Genomic DNA, 23,490 nt, shown 5'->3' on the forward strand with positions numbered 1-23,490 from the left:
ACCGACGGAGGCTCTCTCCTGTGTGCTGGGCAGTGGACTCCCACATTCACACTAGGCAGCTATTCTGCCCCACCCCCCAGCCACCTGGCTCCAGTGACTAAAATCATCAGGGCTGATCAGGACCCCTGTTGGCAGGACTGCTGAGATTCAGCATGCCTGGACAAATCTTTGGCTCAGATGGGCCTCTTGAGCCTTTGGTGTCCTGGGCCATCTTTCCTGGCCTTCAGAAGTCCCCTGCCAGCCTAAGTGGGCCAGGCCCTGACCCTGGCAGCATTTCCCTGGGAGCCCCATCTCACCTACCCTCCATTCCCAGGTCTCTTGCTCAGTGCTTTCCACTTTCCCAGGACAAGCCTAGACACAGACATGTCTAGACCCTGTGTGTTTGCCTTTATGGTGAGCAAAGAAAGAGAATGATTTCCATTTTCTTTTTATTTTTTTCTAACTTTACCTATAACTTATTTACTGTAAAAAGGCTTAGGCTGTGGGAAACCTGACTCACCCACCCAGGAGGCCCCAGCCATTAATTCAGTACCTTTCCAACCCACCGTGTCTCTAAATATTTCCACACTTAATAAAATAGGGGGAAGCACGAACAAGTGCAATTCCACTGGCACCAGAGCTGCGAAGATGGGGCCAGAAGGTCATGCCCATTAGGATTCTACAGGAATTCTATAGAAATAAACAACTCAAGGTTTGTTTGGACAGATTGACATGGAGAAATAACTTTGATAGGTTCTAGAACACAGAAGTTAAGCTTCCTAACAGCCATGACCTTACAGGTTCCTCTTCCTGAATTTGGCAATGTTTTTTGATGTCCAAATTTCCATGATGGCCTCACATATATAGAATAGTTTATACCATTCATTTTTATATTACTAATGGTGCATTTTCGCTGACAGTGTTTCCTACATCATGGTTAGTTTCCCACCTTGCTTGAAAATTGGAAGTGACAGCCCTTTATGGAATGTCGTTTTTGACACACCTCCATGTAAGGCTCTATGTCCGCACAGTGCTAAGATGTCAAGTAGTCCTCACTCTTCCATTTTGAGGGGGCCAGGGGCAGCAGAGGCAATTTGAGAATACAAAGTACCTTGGAATCAGAATTTGCTCTTCAATCAGTTTTAGTGCAAATTGCACATCTATTAGAATAGCCTGTTCATGCACTCTCAAGATTTCAAGGAGGGACAATTGTCATCTTTGAAAAATGGAAGTGGCCAATGGACTGCCCTCAGATATTTTGTTTGTTTGTTTCTGGCATTTGGTCATAACATTGTAGATCGTTTCTTTTGGAATCACTGGGTGATGAGAATCCCCAGGCTGGAGAGCTGGGCACGGCAGAGTCCCTGTGGGAGAAGTGTTACTGGGGTCGCTGAAGTGGCAGGAAAGCAGCATCTGAGATACTCTCTGGCGCGGCCCGGGTGCTGGGTGAGGCAGCCAGCCCAACAGCTTATTCTGTGTGTGGAAGGGCCACCCCGGGCCTGGTCACGGACTCCAGCATCCAGGAAACAGGCGTGGGCCAGGGAGCGCCTTACACGTTTACCTCTGCAGTGCTTGGGGCCTCCATCTGCCACTGGGTGCCCCACTTCTTCCTGCAGTGACGGGTCCTGTTCCATTCCTTCTGGAGGCTTCAGAGGACTTTTCTCTCTGATTCCCGGCATGTTAGCCTGGACGCTGCAGGACCCCAGATCTGCGTGTTTCTAGAGTCTCTACAGTGCAGGTGCCCCATTGTGACAAGGAGGATGACCAAAAGTAGGGGGTTAGGGTGGTGAAAAAAAGAAAAAAAAAGGCAGGAGAGATGCTGTAGGGAGGAGGCCTGACATGACTGCCTCTAGTTGGGAGCTGCTGGTGCCCCTCAGGGGCAGGGCTGGTCGCTGCCAGGGCAAGGCGATCTGCTGTGCTGAAGATTCTTACCTTTTCCACCCTTTCCCCCTCTGGGGATGCCTGGGGAACCAGCTGAAGCACTAATTCCACACCCAGAACAAAGACTGCGGACCCTGGTGTGGGCTCCTGCCTGCAGGACACAAGCATGAGCTATGGAGCACCGCATATGTCTAAGTTGTTGCAGGCTGGACCTGCCTCCCCACTGGGCTCATGACTTCTTCCTGGAGTGTGGGGGGGTTCTTCCTGGAATGCTGTTCATTCTGGAGATGGCAGATGACTTTTCTCCTGGACTTCCTACATGTTCACCTGACCCCTGCAGGGCCTGAGTTCAGTGGGTTTCCAGGGTCTCCATGGTGTCAGGCGCCCCGTTGTGACGACAGGGACGATGATCAAAAGTATGCTGGTGGTTGAGGAAGAAGAAAAGGAGTGGAGCTGCAGGGCAGAGGCTTGACAGAATCGCCTCCAGCCTGGGGCAGCTGGGGTGGCGAGGTTGGGGCTGGTTGCTCCCTGGGCAATAAACCATGCTGAAGAGTGTCATTATCCCCACCTTCAGCTGGGGGCACCTGGGCATATCTGAAAATCTTGGGAAAGTGTTCACGTTTTCAGCACTTAAGAAAAGGAAGAAGTGGCAGCCGCAGAGGCTATTCCAGGCCTTTCAGCAGCATCTCAGCACCTGCATCGAGTGCCACCTGAACCACAACCTGGGCCTGCAGCTTTAGGCTGGGAGACCTGTGAGAGCTCAAGCCTCACCGCCACCAGCCACTTTGGATTCACTTCTCCTCTGGCTGTGTGTGCTGGAGTTTGGGTCTCCTAGTCTCTGGTCTGCCCAGTAAGAGTGCAGGGGGTGTGGAGAAGCAAAGGGGTGAAGTCAAGAGCCTTTTTCCAGTGCTGGGCATAGTGAGAAGTCAGAAGAGAGGTGATGATCTGGTTGTGCTTGAAGGGGAGAGGCCAAAGCCCAAGACATTCTGCCTTTTTAAGGGACTTACCTTTCAAGCCTTATTTGGTCTCCACTGGCCTTTGCTTCTGAGCACGGATGAGTTGGGGCTCTGTTACATGGATGTCTAAGGAGATCCTAACCCTCTCCCTGAATGACCGAGAGACCAATAGCTCTAGTCCAGCAACTAGATGATGTGACAGTCTTTTGCTACCTGTGCCCTCCCTACATAAGGGATTGTGACATACCACTGGGCCAAGCACCCAGGTAATGTGACTCTCCTGCCTGTCCCTGCCTACACTGGGCATTGTGACATATCACTGAGCCAAGCACCCAGGTGATGTAACTCCTTGTTTGGGACCTGTCAACAGAAGGGATTGTGACATATCTCTGGCCTATCACCCAGGAGATCTGACTCTCTTGCTTTCTGTTCACCCACAGGTAAGATTGTGACCTCTACCTAGACTAAGCATATATCATGATGTCTCTCAGGTGTGGAATGACCCAATAAAAGATATCTTGACTCTTATAGATAGATTTTGGTCAAAGGGTAAGGTCCTGAGTCTCCTACTTGTAAAAAGTTACAGAAGATTCTGACACACACACATATATTATGAAGATTTTGGGTGGTACAGAGAGTTTCATAATACAAACCAGAGCACAGTTGATATTGTGACTTTCATAGGCACATCCTGCTGAAAATTAGAATTGCCACCCTCATACATGGACAGAGCCCCACTGGTGAGCTCCTGAATCTCACATGCAGATAAAGTCCACACTTGGAATTGTGACTGCTATATGTAAATCTGGCCACAGGTGGGATGGTGACCCATTTCTGGTCCCAGCTCACAGGCCCAGTAATGACTTTAATAGCTGGACCCAGCCAATAACATAGATGTTTGCTTTAGTAACTAGGCTTAAAGCAACAGGTAATGTCCTGGGTTTCTTACTTGTACAAAAGTCACAGAGCCCTACAATACTCAAGCATATTGCACATTGCACTCAAGTGGTAAAGAGTTTCATAACAGGGTCTATCATGAAGAGGAAATTGTGACTTTTGTCTCCGTACTCAGCTAACAGTAAGGATTATCATCCACCTACATGGGCACAGCCCATTGTTGAGGTTCTGAATCTCACATCCGGAGGGAAGTGAAAGTTGGAACTGTGACTGTTATACATGCATTCGGACCACAGGTACGATAGTGACTTTTGGATCAAGATTAAACACCCCATGAGGCTGTGTCTGCTTTATTAGGACACTTTTTTTTCAGATGAGGTTGGGGCTTTTATGCACAGATCCAGTCCACTGTTGACATTGTGACTAATGTACTTGGATAGAACTCACAAAAGGTGTTGACTTTAATGTTTGGAGCCAGGCCACATGCAATATTGTGAATCTCATCCCTGAACATTTCTGCAGGTATGAGTTTTACACATATCTTTGCCCAGCACTTAGTTGATTTTACTCTTCTGCCTGGTTCCCATCTAAACAGGGGATTGTGACCTATTCCTAGCCAAAGCACATAGGTGATGTGACTGTCCCGCCTGGGCTATCCTCTCAGAGGAGATATTGAAATACTTATGCATTAATTACTAGGTGATGTGACTCTCCTCACTGGCCTGGGCTCAGCCCCCAAGGGGCATTGTGACATATTACTGGGTCCATCATCTGGGTTGATGTGACTCTCCTCTCCTGCCTGGGCCCCATCCCCATTTGGAATTTAGACATATTCCTGGTCCCATCACCTAGGTGATGTGACTCTCTTCTTTTGCCTTGGACCCGCTTACTGAGGAATTGGGATGTATTACCGGGCCCAGCACCTGGTAGACTTGACTGTACTTTTTTGCCTGGACTCTCCCTACAGAAGTGATTGTGACAAATCAATGGGCCAAGCACCCAGGTGATGTGGCTCTCCTGTCTAAGCCATAATCCTGTAGTTGGGATTATGAAATATACCTTGGCCATGTTTTCTAGGTGATGTAACTCTCCTTTCTGAGTCCCTCCTCAGAGGACATTGTGATATATCTCTGTGCCCATCACCTAGGTCATATGACTCTTATTTTTTTTCCTGGGCTCTGTCCACAGGGTGATTTGTAACACATTGCTGGACCCAGCACCCAGATAATTTGGCTCTGCTGCCTTGGCCCTGCCCACAGAGGGCATTGTGACATATCAGTGGGCTCAGCAGCCAGGTCATGTGACTTTCCTGCCAGGGCTCTTCTCTCAAAATGGATACTGACATATCTCTTGGTCATCATTCAGGTGATGTGGTTCTCCTTCCTGGTCCCTGCCCACAGGTGGTATTGTCACATATATCTAGGTCCAGTTCATAGGCATGATGATGACTATCATACATGGACACAACAAACAGAAGAGATTTTGACTCTTCAAGCTGGACTTATTGCAATGTATCGGATCTTCAGTCTCCTAGTTTTGGAAAGGTCACAAAGTATTAGGAAGCTTATGCATATTCTATAATGCCCTTTGATGGTACAGAGATTGTTATTACAGGGCCCACCATACAGCCAACAGTTAAAATTGTCAATCTCACACATGGACAAAGCCCACTCTTAAGGCCCTGAATCTCACTCATAGACACAGTCCACAGTTGGAATTTTGACTGTCATATGTGGATCTGGTCACAGGTAAAATGGTGACTCATTGCTGGACCTAGCTCACAGGCATGATAATGACTCTATTGTCTGAAGAGTTAAATAAAAAGATATTTAATCTTTTAAAGCATGTTATTTTCCTGAAAAGCAGGCATATCAACAATTGCACGCATGAGTAAAATACTTTACCTAGATTTTATATGGCATAGATTACCGCCTCATGAGAAATTCCAAGTTTCTTCATTTGAAATACTGCTCTCTTTAAGAGACCATATTGTAATAATTTGTAGACTATGATTACTTTTATACCATTTGAAAATTAATTATGTATTATGCACAAATTTCTGAAATACTTCACTGCAGTAAATAGTATATAGTGAGAATTATTGTTTCCTTTAATAAAAAACTAATGTGGGTAAAATTATTTACCTGAATTCAGATCTCTTGGCTTCAATTACCATTCTACCTCATTAGCACTTCCCTAACTCCATAAAATGTATCATTTTAATTTTTTTAATTCAGAATTTATTGAGAGGAGTTTTTAAAATGTTATAATGTTTTTATTGCAATTGAGAACATTTTCAATAAATATCTTAAACTTGAGATCCTCGCTAAGTATTCCTTCTGTACTAGAAATCAGATTTCTCTGGCATAACTTCATTGCCTGCAATAACATTTATGAAAACTACAAATGCCAGCACACTACTTCAATACTGTACTCAGTTGTTCATGTCTAAATATCTCATTAGCTATGAAACAAACCAAATATAAATACTGAATATGTGATACAAATCAACATATTTTTTACAGAAAAAAACAACAAAAGACTAATTTTCTACAATATGTCACTTGTTCATTAGTTCTTCAGTAATACTAGTTCGTCTATTTCAAGTACAAGAGGTTCTTTTAAGTGGGTTCTAAAGGACATAAACAAGGATGCATATAGTCAGATTTATTTTTATAAACTTTTGATGCTTCTTTTGTCTTACTGTGAATATATGGAGACGAAGGCAAATGTACATTTAAGTCATTAGTGGTTATATGAGTCTTGCTTATATGGCTTTTTGTTTATATGGATGTCATAAATGACAAGATAAAATTATGAAGCTTGATAAACTCATCTATGCCCTGTAAACTTTAGTCCACTTACTGCACAACTTGATCCAATCACTATTTATTAGTTTAAAAAATGGTTTTAAAAGCTGCAAACCAAACTTTATTACACATCTGAATCAGGAATGGGTAAACTGTGACACAGTTCCTTTGTGCTACAGACTGTTTTGGGGACAAAAGTTCTGCAAAAAATTGAAATAAAATAAAATAAAAAAGAGTTTCCAAACTCCATTTTTAAAAAGCTTGAGATTTCTTCTATGATTAACCTTCACTTTACAGTCCCTTTTACCCAAAGCACGGTCCCTAGGTTGTCTTTTAAGGTTTAGTTTCTGAGAAATTTTCAGCAAACCTCTCTCATACCTTGTCCCAGTTGGTTTGTTTTTGTTTTGGAAAAGGTGAACGTCTTCAACTGAGGATGGATTGCTTGTCCCCAAACCTACCTGTGTTCCCTGAAGCTGAAGCTGGATCGGAGTTTTCATTCCCCCACCATCCTTCCCCAGGCCATCTCCTTTTTTCCAACCCATCTTCTTCAACATCTTTCGACCTTTGTTGCTGTCAGTAATTTCAGAATGAATAGATGCAAGAGCATCATTCTCTTTGGAAAGTTTCTTCACTCCAATCTACTTCCTACGTTTTCCAGCTCTATCTTTATATTGTATATTCTTCAATGTCTATTCATCTTCATAGTCTGTATTCTGTAAACCATATTTTACTTGTATTATTTTCTTTAATTATTTTCGTATTTCCAACTCTTTTTTCTCCTTACTTAGTGTTGAACCAATAAGCAATTCATTTTTCTTATCAAGGCAAAGGTGAACTCTAACCTGCCGTGGTTCACAGCCATCAAGCTATGACTGCCAGGGTGAATGTGAAAGGGTAACACAGTCTCTCCAATTTTCACTTCATGTCTGTGCTCAAGTACATAAGGGTCACATTTAGTTTTCAGCTAAACAATCTGTTTCCCATTAACAGTTGTTCCATTTTGACTGGCTTGATCTACAAATACATAACTTGGCACGTCATGGTCAAAATAAATTTCTTCATGAAACACTGACACCCACTTCAGGGATTCAAAGAGTATGCTCCAGATCATTTTCTCATCCAATTGTAGCACGTTTTACAGAGGTAATAAAAAGATGTTTAATCTTCTAAAGCATATTTTTCCCCGAAAAGCGGAAATATCAAAAGTTGCACACAAGTGAAATATTTTACCTAGATTTTATATGGCATAGATAATTTGAAATACTTAATTTGAAATACTGCTCTCTTTAAGAGACCATATTGTAATAATTTGTAGAATGTGATTACATTTTACCATTAGAAAATTAATTATGTATTATGCACAAATTTGTGAAATACTTCACTGCAGTAAATAGTATACAGTGAGAATTATTGTTCCCTTAAACAAAAAACTAATATGGGTAAAATTAACTAAAAGGCTAAGCATGGGAAGCAGAGGGATACTCCGGGGACAGTGGGGATAAAGAATGATCCTGTCTGCAACACAGGTGATCTAGTGACAATTACTCTAATGCATGGGGGCCAATTTTTTTCTCATTTTCGTCCTCAGTGTCTTCTGCAATTACATTGTCTTCACTGGTAATGTGAGGAGGGCTGCACTGGGCCTTACTGGACACCTGCGGAGCCAGAGGCCATGGCAGTGCAGGCAGCGAAAGGCAGCCTCACCCAGGCTGGCTGCTGTGGCCCCTGCCAGGACGGCCCGACAAGCATTGCCTGGAGCCAAATGGGGTTGTGGGCAATGAGCAAGGGGATGGCTGATGGCCCTGCCCCATCTGCGCAGCTGGAAACCAGAAAACCCCTGGGAAACATTACATCTTTCCCAGCTAAGGGAATAGCTGGAGGAGTGTCAGAGAAGTCAAGGGGCCAGAATCACTCCGGCTGTTCCCAGGTTGAGCCAGAAAGAGTGGCCAAGAGAGCTTTAAATAAAGTTTACCTGTGGCTAGATAGGACCTGACGATTACTCTTATTTTTTTCCACATTTATTGAACTATGATTTACACATCGAAACGTGTATATATTTGGGGTGTACAATAGAGTGTTTTGAGATGTGTATATATGTTTAAATTATCTCAATGAAGCTGGTTAACATATCTCTCCCCTCACATAGTTGCTTTATGCTTTTCCATGTGCAGTGAAAGCAACTGAGATCTATTTTTGTAACAAATTTCGAGTACATGTTATTATTCACTATAGCCGCAATTCTGCACATTAGGACCCCAGCATTTTTTCATTATGTAACTGAAGGTGTGCACATTTTGATGGATATCTTCCCCAGTTTTCCCCACTTCCTAGCCCATGGTAACTACCATTCTACTCTCCCTGTTTCATTTATTTTCCTTTCTTTTCTCTCTCTTCCTTCCTTCCTTCCTTTTCCCTTTCTTTCTTCTTTCTTTCTTTCCTTCTTTTTCTTTCTTTATCTTTTTCTTTTCCTTCTTTCCTTCCTTCCTTCCTTTCTTCCTTCCTTCTTTCTTTTTGGATTCCACATACAAATAAGATCATATAGTATTTGTCTTTTTGTATTTTGCTGATTTCACTTAGCATCATGTCATCAAGGTTCATCAATATTGTTGTAAATGAAAGAATTTCATTCTTTATTAAAGTTGAAATTATCTGCCTCACAGTTTATCCATTTATTTGTATCAGAAGAGTGCAGATGCCCTTGGCAATACTGATTTCGTATCCCGTAGCTGTATACTCTGAATTTGGATTAGTGGTACTTCTAATTTATACATTTTAAGGGATCTTCCTTCTGTTTTTTTTTTCTTTTCTTTTTTTTTTTTTAATGGCTGAACCAGGGGACATGCTCAACAACGGTGTATAAATACTCTCTTTTCTTTGCACCCTAACACTTTTTATCTTTTGACTTTTTGGTAATAGCTCTCCTAACTCCACAATAAGGTGATATCTTACTGTGATTTTGATTTCAATTACTCTGATAATTAGTGATGTTGAGAATCTTTTTATATACCTGCTGTCCATTTGTATGTCTTTGGGAAAATGGCTATTTAGATATTTTGCCCAATTAATCAGGGAAGTGGTTTTTGTTTTGTTCTGCTGTGAATTTTTTTCTTTTTCATATTGATTAGTATTACATATATTCTGGATAGTAACGTATTATCCTACATATGGTTTACAAATAGCTTCTCCCATCCCATATATTGCCTTTATATTTTGTTGATTGTTCCCTTTAATGTGCAGAAGCTTTTTACTTTGACATAGTTCTACTTTTTTATTTTTGCTTTTGTTGCTTGTGTTCTTTGCGTAGAATCCAAAACCTCATTGTCACGACCAGTGTCAATGAGCTTTTTCCCTATTTTTTCAAGAGGGTTCATGATTTCAGTTCTTATGTTTAAATCTTTATTTTAAACTCATTTTTGTGATAATATAAGAGAAGGGGTCGCTTTTTGTGTGTGCATATCTAGTTTTTTTCTATGCCATTTCTTGATGTGTCTATCTTTTCCTAATTCTGTGGGATCAGGTGACTGTATATGTGTGGGTTTATATCTGGGTTCTATATTCTGTTCCATTGGTTTTTAGGTAGGTACTATAATATTTTGATGACTATGCCATTGTAATATAGTTTGAAATCAGGAAGTTTGAGGCTTTCAGCCTTTTTGTTCTTCTCAGTATTTGGCTATTTGGGGTCTTTTGTGGTTCCATACCAATTTTACAATTGTTTGTTCTAAATTTATTTTAATGGCATTAAAATTTTGTTAGAAATTTCTTGAACTCTGTAGATGACTTTGTGTGGCATAGATATTTTAACAATATTAATTTTTAGAATCCATGAACACAAAGATATATTTCCCATTTTGTATTCAATTTTTTCATCAACATTTCATAGTTTTCAGTATGCAGATCTTTCATATTCTTGTTTAAACTCATCTATTTAATCAATTATTTCATTTGATTTGATATTATAAATGGAATTGTTTTCCTTATTCCTTTTTCAGATGTTTTGTTGTTACTGTATAAAAATGCAACAATTTTCATGTTAATACTGTATCCTGCAACTTTACTGAACTAGTTTGTTAGCCATAACAGGGTGTTGTTGTTGTTGTCGGTAAAATGGTGGGTATTCTTTTTTTTTTTTTTTTTGCTGTTGTTTTTGTTTGTTTGTTTTTGAGACAGAGTCTCACTGTGTCGCCCAGGCTGGAGTGCAGTTGGATGATCTCGGCTCACTGCAACCTCCACCTCCCAGGTTCAAGCGATTCTCCTGCCTCAGCCTCCCATCACCATGCCTGGCTACGTTTTGTATTTTTAGTAGCGACGTGGTTTTGCCATGTTGGCCAGGCTGGTCTGGAACTCCTGATCTCAGGTGATAATAATGGTGGATATTCTTAACCCTAGTTACACTTTAAATTGATAGTTGCTATTATCAATTCATAATTCTTTAAAATATGACCAGATGGGTTTCTGCTGTCATGAATTCAGTGGAATTCAAATGTTCCCATTTAAAATAATTTTGTCGGTTTTGCCTGGGACCCTGGAATGGGGGGCACCATTTAGGATAAAGAGATGTAGGATGGGGAGGGAGAAACGTTCACGGAGGAGGCTGAGCGCGGGAAGCAGGGCGGGGCTCCTGGGACAGTAGGGAGGAGGGGGTGTCATGTCGGAGACTCCGTGGGGAGAGTGAATGGGCCAGAAAAGGGGTGAAGGGTGGGAGTGGGCCACAGGACTGCTTCTGGCACTGGTAGGGGGCAGGGAACTTTGCTAAAACCGCAGGCCCCAGGGAACAGTGAAGTCAGGGTGGGAGGGAATGCACCATGCGGACAGTTTAGAGACAGGAACATTTCCCGGTTCTTTGACCTCTGCCCAGCGAGCTGTGGGCATGGCCCCCCAGGGCAGGGTGGGGAAGGACGCGGCTCCCGGCGGAGCGGGAGAGCTGAGGGGCCCGCATCCGCTTCGCAGGGCCGGGGTGACTGCAGAAGCAAGGAACTGCTGTGGATCCCAGAGGCCCTGTGAGTGAGGGCGGGGGCAGGGGCGTGGGCAGGGCCGAGCTCAGGGGGCCCAGCGCCAGGGCCTGCAGGTAGCCCTGGAGGAATCCACCCGCCCATGCAGTGTGCTTCCCGGAGACCAGTGTGGACAGGGCCGTGGACAGGCCTTTCCCAACTGGAACATTTGTGAAACTGGAATTTAAGCTCAGGCAGAGAAGCGGCCGGAAGAAGGACTGGATGAAACCGGAGTGCAAAGTCCAGCCCAATGGGAGGAAGCAGAAATGCCTGGCCTGCGTCAAACTTGGCTCTGAAGATAAGATTCTGGGCTGGACGAGTCACTGCCCTATAGAGACGCAGGTTTGGCGGGAGTCTGAGGAGCAACAGGAGACCCAGTGCAGCAGGGCGGAGCGGGCGGTGAGGACCCACAGTTACTGCTTCATTGCACAGGTCGCCTTCTCCAAGGCCCGGCCCCCAGCTGAGCCCAGCACTAAATTGCATGGCGCCTCCTGGACCACTGCCGGGGGTGACCAGTTGAAGACCCCACCTCCCAGGGAGAGAACCCCACCATATCAGTAGCTGATAAAGCTGCTCTCCCCACCCAGATAAATAATAAATAAATAATTAATTTTGATTGGTCTTTGAAAATAATGTGTATCCTCTGTTTACTGCTCAGCATGCTGCCCATTTATATCTATGCCTAATTAGTCAAACGTTTTAATGAGTTGTTTAACATTATGATCCCTTTATTATGAAACAAAACAGTAAATTTTATAGTGGTTTTAATATCATCTAATATGATCAAAATATGTCAATTTGTCATTGGCAATGAATCTTCGTTTATTTTACACTGTGGGATATTCTGTAAATGTCTAATGGCTTAGAATCTTGCCTTGCATATTGTCTGTGCTAAGTACTAACTACTCTAATTCATCTAATTATCTTTTTATACCATTCTTAAAATACAATATTATTATTCATTTATTTTTATTAAAATTATATTTTTGCCTTATCTAAATATTTATGAAAATTATGACGTCTATTCAGTCTGCGCTCTTGATAAAAGTCGGTTTTTTTTTTCTCTTTGTTAATATGTTAGACAACACAAATGTAGTTTCATTACACAGACATGTTGCATAGGGATGAAGTATAGACTTTTTTGTAACAATCATCTGAACAGTGCTCATTGTCCTGGTTAGGTATTTTCTCATTCCTTACCACTCTACCACCCTCAGAAAGACTCCCATCTTTCTGAGTCTCCAGTGTCTATTTTTCCAGTCTCTATATCCAAGTGTATTAATTATTGAGCTCCCACTTTTAAGTGAGAAAATGTAGTATTTGAGTTTCTGAGTTCTTTCATTTACAATAATGGCCTCCAGTTCCATTAATGTTGCTGCAAAAGATATCATTTTATTCTTTTTTATGCCTGAGTAATATTTCATGGTACAAATGTATACCAAAATTTAAATTGACTCCATATATTTGCCATTGGGAATAGTGCTGCAATAATCTTATGAGTGTGGGTGTCTTCTTTATGTAATGAATTATTTTCCTTTGGGTAGATACCCAGTATTGAGAATGCTGGATCAAATGGAAGTTCTATTGTTTTTTTTGAGAAATCTCCATACTGTTTTCCATAGAGGCTGTAGAAATTTAAATTCCCACAAACGATGTATAAGTATTCTCTTTTGTCTGTATCTTCGCCAATATTTGACATTTTTTGCTTTTCAATAATTAGCCATTATGAATGGTGTAAAATGGTATTTCACTGTGGTTTTTAATTGGCATTTCTCTGATCATTGGCAATGTTGAGCACTTTTTACATGCTTGTTGGCCATCATTGTCTCTTGAAAATTATCTGTTCCTGTTCTTTGCTTGCTTTTTAACTGTTAATGGTAGGTGAGGGACTGAGGCCTGGGGGATGACCTCCCTAGGGTCAAACAATGGTTTGCATCCCCTTATGGTGGAGGTGAGATTGGACCATCCAGATGGCTCTGGATGCTTTGTCCTGGGCTCTGGGTGGCGGGCTGGGGGTGGGAGCAGACATCCTTGCTGCAGATGGGGAGATTGGGGCACAGGGCCCTGGGGTTCCAGGAGCAGTGAGGAGGCCAGGACTATCCTGTGGGGACTTTGATATTCACTCTAGGTGAGGTGGCTATTGCAGGTGTGAGCACAGAAGTGCACGGAAGCTCAGAGGGCTGCCGTGGGGCAGAGGGACAGAGCAGTTAAAGAACCAGAAGACAAAAGCTACAGCCCAGCAGGAGGGCAGAGTGGCTGTGAAAGTTGGAAAAGGGATGCCAACAGTATTTTTGGGGGATGGGCTGTGGGTATGAGAGAGCAGTTAGGGGGACAACGCCTGGGCATTCTGACTTGGAACAGTGGCAGGTGGATTTTGCCCAGCCACGGAGGGTCCTGTCAGGGAGTTGGGGCTTCTGGTTTCAGAGGTTCCCAGAGATGCACTCATGCAGATGAGGGTCTTTGTGGGATGGGCATGGAATGGGCAGCTACAACTTGGGGACCATTGGTGGTGGGCTGAGCCCCTGGGACCTCTGTGGTGAGCAGGCAAGTGAGGAGGAAACAGCCAGGCAGACAGAAGCAGAGGGAAAAAGAGAAAAGGAGACCCCAGGAGAGGAGCAGATCCAGGAAGAGGATAAAAATTTCTGCTCACCTGCCCCAACGGCCTCTGCCCCTGACCACATACCCTAGTGTACTCGCCAATGAGTCCCTGCTTGCCTCTGCCTACCTGGCCATCCCAGAGAGGTGTGGGCTCGAGTGGGGGGGGGGGGGGCGGTAACTGAAGAGCCACTTTCAGAAGGCATAGTCTAACAGTGGGAAGCGTTAAGTCACTCCCATCACCCAGTCCTGGGAACAGCCTCTGCTACAGCCCATTGAGCTGTCTTCATCACCCAGCGTCTCCTTCCCCCATCCCTGGATGCCTGGAGGACAGCTCAGAGCTGAGATGTGCCTCTTCCCAGTGTCTCTCTGCACTGCTACTGCCTGTGCCTCAGCATTGTCCTCTGAGAGGTGGGCCTGTTGCTGCACATGGATGGCGAGGAGGTCACTGTGGGAAAGGGACTCCCTCCTTTCTCCTTCCTGGGCCCCTGGTGCCCCTCTCCTGGGGGTAAGGCAGTCCAGCCTACCCGTGAGTCCAGACAGAAAGGCAGCCACATCCCAACACCCAGAAAGAAGAAAAACTAATTGAGCTGTGAGGGAGGGAATGGTGACAGCCCTGGAGGTTAGGACAAAAAAGAGCTGAGGCCTCTGGAACACCATCTTTACCAGTGGCCGGAGCTTTGCAGGGGCTGGCTTAAGGGCTCAGAAGCTTGTGGGGCAATTCTTCTCAGCTGCTTCTGAGGCTCCCAGTTCTGCAAGGGGCTGGGTTTCTGCTCCTGGTAAAGTGTTCCCAATGCCTGTCCTGGCTCGTTCACTTAGCTGGGTTACCTGCTGGGCCTCCTTCCTGGTGGGACCCCCGTGTGCCTCCCTGGGCAGTTGGGGTCTCTCCTGGAGACTCCCTTATGCTCTGGGGCTTTCAGGGCAGGATGAAGCACCTCGACCTCTCAGCAGGAGCAGCCACTTGTGGGGAGCATAGGAAATGGGAGGGGACACATGGCCCAGCTCTGAACATGACTGGGCAGGGACATAGTGTTGAAGTTCCTGGGAGCCTCGTGCAGCCCAGGCAGAGGTCCTTGAAAGGCTAACATTCTTCCTGATTAGGAGTGAAAACTGAAGCTGGGGCTGAGCATGGGTGGCCTTGGATTCGGGGTCTGGTCAGATGGGCCTCTGCCCCTAACCTCAGCTATGGCCCTCACATGCACTTCCACCAGCAGAGGATTTGGCCCCAGTGGATGGACAGGAAACTGCCAGCCATGCTGGCCACCCAAACCAACTTTCACTGCCTGGCTACTGGCAACCCCACTGTCTCCATCTCCTGGTCGAAGAACCACAAGAGTTCCAAGAAGAGTGTCATATCAGGACATTGAAGTTGGCCTGGAAGTTGATGGGAGTGTGGGCTGGATGTGAAAGGCGGGACCTGTCCTTGGCTCACTCGCCCTTCCACCTGGAGCTGTGGCACCAGCAGTAGAGCCTAGTGATGGAGTGTGGTGTCCTCAGACAGCTGTCACTCCACCTCTGTGATAGAGAACAAGTTCAGCGGCTTTTAGCAGACATTCACACTGGACAGCTGGGTGAGGGCTGTGGCCGCGGGCAGGGGGCAGGAATGTGGATAGCCTCTGAGCTCCCATCTATTCTTTCAATGTGCTCTCCTGACCATCCCATTCTACCCACAGAGCTTCTGGCCAACCAGACACAGCAAGGTGGATTTCCACTGCAAAATGTCTAGCAACTTAGTACATGGAGGTGAACAGCAGCAAGGTGGGTGTCAATGGTATGCCCTATGTCACCATGCTCAGGTGGGATGCTGCTGGTGGCCAGGAGCATAAAGATGGCAGGCCTGGGGCTCCACTTTGCTGAACTCTACTATCATTATAGAAGCTTAGGAGTAGCCTATGAAAGACAGAATCATGTCACCAGCCAGAGACAAAATCCTGTACAGTGAGCAGTTCTCCTGGATATGAACTTGCTGCTGGTTCATTTAGCATCTGCTATGAACCAGTGTCTAAAATGAGAGGCAGTTTCTCCTAAAGTAAGATTATGTGAGTCACTTGATTAAAGTGAGAAGCACTCCCGTGAGTATTGTCCTTCGTAATTCATTCAAAAACATTTGTTTCTGCCTTCGCAAGTTTATGCTCTCTAAATTTTTACACTAAGTAAAAACCTCCTTGGTGAGCTTATAACCAATCTCACATATTTAACACTTTGGATTTTATCTGAAGATCCACTATAAAATATGGAACAAAATCTATTTGATTTATAGTAGATGTAAAATAGAAAAATTAGGATGGGCTATTCTGGACACATACAATTAGTTCCTTTTTATTTATGAGTTTTCTGCCAACTTTTATTTGTTATGATAAAAATAATGCTAAAATATATTTTATTTTATTGTGCTGAGTTCAAATGGATACATTTGATAATGGAATATTACCTAAATGAACATCGATGCCTATATTTTTCAGTTTTTAAAAATGTATTTTAACAAAGAAAATTTTAGTGTAAAATTGCACTTGATTAAATCTACTCCTAAATATTTATTTCTTTTTCATACACATAGAAATGGAATTGTTTTCTTAATTTTATTTTCAGGTTGAAAATAAAATTCAACCTGATCATTTCAGGTTGATCAGATCAGTACATAAAAGTACAATTGAACTTTGTATATTGATTTTGGTTGTTTTTATTTTTATTTATATATATATATATTTTTATTAACTTTAAGTTCTAGGGTACATGTGCACAACATGCAGGTTTGTTACGTATGTATACATGTGCCATGTTGATGTGCTTTTGTATCTTGTGACCTTGATGAACTCCTCTTCTATTGGTTTTAGTGAGTTTTAATGAATTTCTTATAAACTTTTGTATTCAAGTTTATGTCATCTGCAATGATAGACAATTCTAACCTATTATTTTCCCACTTGAATGATTTTGTTTATTTTTCATATGTAATTTCTTTGGATGTTAACATTTTCATCTTGTTCTCAAATGTCAAAGCATAACAACCAGTATTTTATTATCAAGGGGGTTAGCTGTAAGTTTTTCATTAACGCCCTTCAGCAGATCTAGGAAGTCTGCTTGTACTCCTCTTTTCCAGGGTGATTAACTGTGAATGAATATTGGATTTGTCAAATACTTATCTGTGTCTATTGAAGGGATCTTTCTGTTAATTTCCTTTATCCTAAACTTTGTGTAAGACATTTGATTGATTATTGGATAAGTCAACATTGCATTTGTGAAATAATACCACTTGCTTATGGTGGACAATCATTTTGATACGTTCTTGATTCATTTTATTCTTTTTTGAGAATTTCTGTATGTGTGTTCATCAGAGAAATTCATCTATATTCATATTTACTTGTGGTGCTTTTGTCTGACTTTAGTATCAGGGTAATACTGACCTCATAGAACAAACTGGGTAGTGTTCCCAATTTGTCTTGTATTTTCTGGGAGGGCTTGTGAAGAGTTGCCATTAATTCTTCGATAAATGTTTAGTAGAATTTACCAGTTAAACCATGTGGCTCTGGGCTTCTATTTTTGTGAAGATTTTTAATTAAATCTCTTTACTTGTCACATGTGTGTTCATATATTCTGTTTCTCCTTGGATTTACTTTTATGACTGGTGCCTATTGAGGTATTTATTTCTAATTTGTAGTATTTCCTGTTTTTAGGTTTTCTAGACAGCTGACATGAAGGATTCAGGAAACTTAATGTAGGAGAATGTTTAATGTAGGAGAATGAGGCTTTGGCATCATCGATAATGACTTAAGGTTTCCTCTGTTGTCAGGAATGATATGACCATAACTGCCACAGTTAATATTTATTGTGTAAGTCAAATAAGAAGGCAGGAGGAAAGGGACATCCATCACTCAATCACAAACCAGTGTTCTCATTGAAATCTTTGAGAAGAATCCTCTTCTAAAAGAGGATTCTCATTGAAGCCTCTGAGAAGAATCCTCAAAATTTTGCAGGAGAAATCCTTTCCTGGAATCACCATTGGAGGGAAACAGGCAAAACAGACAGGAATTCCAAAGTCTAAAATTAAATTTGGTTTCTGAACCAAAGACCTTAGCTGCCAGGCTACAGCAGAAGGGGACTTGTGAATGCACTGGCACCAGTCCAAGTCCAATACGTCATCTGACTGTTTGGCTGGAACAAAACATGTTTGACCCCAGGCAGGTCCCATCCTCTTCCTGCCTCTTATTCTTTCACCAGCCACCTGTCATTTGTACCAGCTCTTCCTCCACCACCCACATCCTATAATCTTTTGTATCCTGCAGGCTGCATGAGCCAAGCACCAAGGGTCACGATGCTCAGCCCACTCTGGCTGTGCAGATGGGAGAAATCACTCAACCTCTTCTGGAACTTAGGAGTCATGTGTCAATGGTACCAACTCTAGGAGTAGGGGCTCTCCCACACACAGACTTGTTTCTGGCCTCTGTTGAAAGGAAAATTTCAGGGTGACAAGAAAAATGAGACATTGGCCTAGAAGTTCTTCCTTAAAGTGACAGCCTCAGCCTGGTCATCCTTAGCCGCAATTTCAGGATCTGGGTCAACAAGACACACCCCAACTTCAGCATTGGTGGGGCTTGGGCAAAGGGTCCCAGTATGTCATGATTCAATGGAAACCTGGAGCAAGAACACCTTTTCAGCCCATGTACACTAAGTCCCCTATGGGAGAAACAGACACAAGCCATGAAGGAGCCATCTCATCTGCTGAAGCAACCACAGCAGGCATCTTCATGATCTCATATCAACCTCAGAGTTTCAAGAAAAGGTACAATCTTTCCTGAATGCAGATCCACAGGAGGAGGACCCTCCATGATCTGAATCACCACTCAGTGAGAAATAATTTCAGGCTCTGCTTAACAGGCTGCAGAGCTCACCAGGGGATCAGCTTTAGCAGTCAGGCAGCTTTTCCACCACTGCCATCCAGGACTCTTTCCCCTGGATACAAACAGCAAAATGCTGGGAAGAAAGGACCAGGAACACATTGTGGTCAGGAGCAAGACTGATGCAAGAAGCAACAGCAACCACTTGGAAATCCAAAGGGGGCATTTTGGCTCTCTCTTTTGGGCAGCCCTCAACTTCTGTCCTTACTTTTTCATTTCAGTGATGGTTTCTGAACTCCATCTTGCCTCTGGAGTCTGTACGGGCTCCAGGCAATGAACAGCTTTGTCTAATCCTGTTGCAGCAAAGCATTCTCATGACAAACATGACTACTTCCCTTGGATGATCGGCTCCTGGGCCATCTGGACAATGCACAAATTGGAAATCCACCAAGGGGAGGAGAGTAGCGCTAACAGGGACACATCCCCACTCCTTTCCCTTCTAGCAAGTTTGAAAGGCAACTGTAAATGCAGGTGGATTTGTAGAAAATGAGGGCATGTTATAACTTCTCATCACATGAGTTTATGACCAGGAGTTTTTAATCCTAGCTCTGAGAGCTGCAAATGGGAAATTGAACTTTTTTTCACTATGCATCTATCAATGATTGAGTGCACAAGCTTATCTCCATCATACTAAGGAGTCTTCACTGAGAATTTTTCTATTGAACAAATAAACATAGACATAGTGACAGGTAGGCTGGGCTTGGTGGCTCATGCCAGTGATCTCAGCATTTTGTGAGGCCAAGTTGAGCAGATCAGTTGAGGCCAGAAATTTGAGACCAGCCTGGGCAACACGGTGAAACTCCATCTCTATTAAAAACAAAAAAAAAACAGCTGATAGCACATGCCTATAATTCCAGCTACTTGGGTGGCTGAAGCATAAGAATCTCTTGAATTCAGGAGGCAGAGGCTGGAGTGTGCTGAGATTATGCCTGCAAAATCCAGCCTGGGCAATAAAGCCATACTCTGTCTAAAAAAAAAAAAAGAAAGAAAAAGAAAAAGAAAGAGAGATAGTTTAAAAAAACTGTAAAATTACTGAACAAAGTATAAGGAGGTTAATCTTCCCACATTTTTAGAATTTTTGTATATATTTACATGCATATCTATCCATAAAGCTGCCCTCCTTATATGTTAAATCAGTTACATGTTGAATGAAAAAGAAAAGAAATTATTTTCTATGTTTTAACACTAAAGAGGGGTGCACATGGTCCAGACATGTCCTGTTGGAGTTGAATGGTGCCTGTTCTTGGAAAGGGTGAAAGGCAGAGTGAGGCCCTGGTGGATTTAGGGAGGATAAGATAGGACCATAGAGAGGCACTCAGGGCCCGGGCCCAGCAACACTGAGGCTCAGAGGGGCTTCTGGAGGTGAGGGAAATGGTCCAGGGTGCTGAAGGCAAACTGTCTTGTAACAGCGAAGATCTGGCAAGATCGTGCTGCATCTCAGCATCCCTGCCAGCCAGACCTAACTAGACCCTGTATTAAAGACACCTGGGTTTGGCAGGTGTGAACCTCCAGGCTGCAAAGGACCCCAGAAGGAGGTCTGCCCTGGGGCAATGTTCCAGGCCATTATGGCCAAGCCAATTTAAAAGAGCCCCATCTTCTCTGTTCTCAGAGGCTCAGGTGGGTGGAGAACAGATAAGAATTGAACTGAGTATACACCCAGTAATGGGATTGCTGGGTCAAATGATATTTCTGTTTCTAGATCCTTGAGGAATCACTACACTATGTTCCACAACGGTTGAACTAATTTACACTCCCACCAACAGTGTAAAAGTGTTCCTATTTCTTCACATCCTCACCAGCATCTGTTGTTTTCTGACATTTTAATGATCGCCATTCTAACTGGTGTGAGACAATATCTCATTGTGGTTTTGATTTGCATTTCTCTAATCACCAGTGATGATGAGCTTTTTCATATATCTGTTGGCCACATAATTGTATTCTTTTGAGAAGCATGTGTTTATATCCTTTGCCTACTTTTTGATGGGGTTGTTTTTTTCTTGTAAATTTGTTTAAGTTCCTTGTAGATTCTAGATATTAGACCTTCATCAGATGGGTATATTGCAAAAATTTTCTCCCATTATGTAGGTTGTCTGTTCGCTCTGATGATAGTTTATCTTGCTGTGCAGAAGCTCTTTTATCCTTCTACTATAAAGATACATGCACACATATGTCTTTGCAGCACTATTCACAATAACAAAATCTTGGAATCAACCCAAATGTCCATCAATGATAGACTGGATAAAGAAAATTGGAACATATATACCGTGGAATACTATGCAGCCATTAAAAAATAATGAGTTCATGCCCTTTGCAGGGACATGGATGAAGCTGGAAACCATCATTCTGTGTTAGCAAACTAACACAGGACAGAAAACCAAACACTGCATGTTCTCACTCATAAGTAGGAGTTGAACAATGAGAACACATGGACACAAGGAGGAGAATATCACACACTGGTGCCTGTAGGGGTGTAGGGGGAAAGTGGACAGAGAGCATTAGGACAAGTACCTAATGCGTGCGGGACTTTAAACCTAGATGTTGGGCTGATATGTGCAGCAAACCACCATGGCACACGTGTACCTATGTAACAAACCTGAACGTTCTGCAAATGTATCCCAGAACTTAAAGTAAAATTTAAAAATTTTGCAGATGTTAATTGCTAAACAAATAAAGAAATAAGAAATAGTTAGAAAGAAAGAAAGAAAGAAGAAAGAAAGATGAAAGAAAGAAAGAAAGAAAGAAAGAAAGAAAGAAAGAAAGAAAGAAAGAAAGAAAGAAAGAAAGAAACGAACTGAAGTCTCCCTGAAAAGACAGGGTCCCATGAGGTTTGTCGCTCCCCTAGCTACAACTGGAACCAGCCAGCCACCTCTCTCTCCTCTCTGTGCCAAGAACCTCTGTTCAGGGCTCCTGGCAAACCCCTCCTCCCTGCTGCCTCCCCACCGCGGTACACTTTCCAGGAATGCCCGAGATCTGGCACCTGAGCGTTTTGCACAGCAGGCAGGGGAGCAAGCGGGACAAGTACGGCGGCATGTCCTGCACAGGGGCGGACTTTCGCGGGCTCAGGTTGCAGACCAGATAGTCTTGCAGCAGGTGGCCGCTGTGTGACCTCCGCCAGGCCACTCCACCTCCTGGAGCAGCAGCTCCTGCTGTCTCTTCTTCAGTTTCTTGAAAACAGAATGTATGGATGCCAGCTAGGGGTCAAGGGTGGGGACGGTGGCGACCTCTACTACCTCTGACCATCTGGCCCAGGTAGCAGCCAGCCCTGCTCGCGCCGCCACCAGCAGCCCCATGAGCCTGGCGTTCTTGTCGCCCCTTCTCCCCGCAGCTAGCCTCCTCATTCTGACAGTCGGGCGCTGTCTCCTCAGAGACACAGGAGCAGCTCAGATCTCGGATCCTGCACCTACGGGGTGAGCAAGCGAGAAGGCAGGAGGAAAAGCTGTCTGGCTCTCCAGAAAGAACAGGACCTCCGCACTCCAGTAAGGAGTCCGGCTCCCAGTGGGGGCTTCAGGCGCAGAGGAAGGCGGCGGCAGCACCTGCAGTGGCAGGAGGAGGAGCAGTGGCTTCTCTGGAGCTGGCACTCTCTGCCACCTTGAGAGTCTCCCTAACGCAGTCATGACTCAAAATCCCTGCTTACCACGGGTGCACAGTCACAGCTGAAAATTGCAGTTATCTAGGAGGATTCTTTCTTAATAGCACATCTATGCTTCATATAGGAGTTTTTTTGGTTAATGTTTCCTTCATTCTTGTTTTGCAATTTCATATGACTGTGTTTCTTTTTTAGGGTAGGTCCCTTGACATTCGTGTATTGTGTTTGCTTTTACTTACAAATTATGATTTTTGTATGTAAATCTGCAACTCTATGTGTTCAGGTTAAGTAGATGTGGGTTTAATTAAAATATGAATCAGCCAAATCTATCACCAATAAAATCATGCATGTTTGTTTGCCTCTATAAATAGATTCCATTTGTTCATAACTTATCTTGCATATTTCTTCTATTGGCTAGTGTCAGAAGTTGTTTTATCTTGTTCAGGAGAGTAGTCTTGTAAATAGTGTTAATTTACCGATGTATTTATTGATGAATTTATGTTTGTGTGAGGAAAATGCTTTTGTAATTTAAAGATAATTTTCTGAAAAGTTTATAACTCTATATCTCTTTTATGTATCACTTTACAATACCTTAATTGTAATAAAAATACGTAACAAAATTTACCATTCTATATCTTTGTAATTGCATAATTTATTAGTGTTACATATATCCACATTGTTATGCAACAGGCTTCTAGAGCTGCTCCATTGCAAAACTCAAACTCAGTACCCGTAAATGACAACTGCCCATTTTACCTTCTCCTGAGCTATAGACAAACACATTATTCTTTCTGTTTCTATGAATTGGACTACTTAAGATATCTCATAAGTGGAATGATACACTCACTGTCACTTTGTTTCCTGGCATATTTCACTTAGCATCATGTCCTGAAGTTTTATTGT

The 23,490-nt window shown here is 43.2% G+C and overlaps 1 long non-coding RNA gene and 2 pseudogenes across 1 annotated transcript; 1 reads left to right on the forward strand and 2 right to left on the reverse strand.

Annotated features, from left to right (window-relative positions):
- Positions 1-414: 414 nt before the first annotated feature.
- Positions 415-3,101, reverse strand: LOC129527773 (uncharacterized). Its single transcript, XR_008672837.1, has 2 exons — positions 2,868-3,101; positions 415-2,281 (listed from the first exon to the last, which is right to left on the reverse strand). It is a non-coding gene; the product is annotated as an uncharacterized lncRNA (long non-coding RNA).
- Positions 3,102-6,856: 3,755 nt separating this feature from the next.
- On the reverse strand, positions 6,857-9,894 carry LOC115931032 (angiogenic factor with G patch and FHA domains 1-like; annotated as a pseudogene).
- A 1,304-nt stretch (positions 9,895-11,198) lies between these two features.
- LOC101138195 (retinoic acid receptor responder protein 2-like) lies at positions 11,199-12,075 on the forward strand (annotated as a pseudogene).
- Positions 12,076-23,490: the final 11,415 nt, after the last annotated feature.

This window comes from Gorilla gorilla, chromosome 18 (assembly GCF_029281585.2).
Source record: "Gorilla gorilla gorilla isolate KB3781 chromosome 18, NHGRI_mGorGor1-v2.1_pri, whole genome shotgun sequence".
Taxonomy (NCBI): Eukaryota; Metazoa; Chordata; class Mammalia; order Primates; family Hominidae; genus Gorilla; species Gorilla gorilla.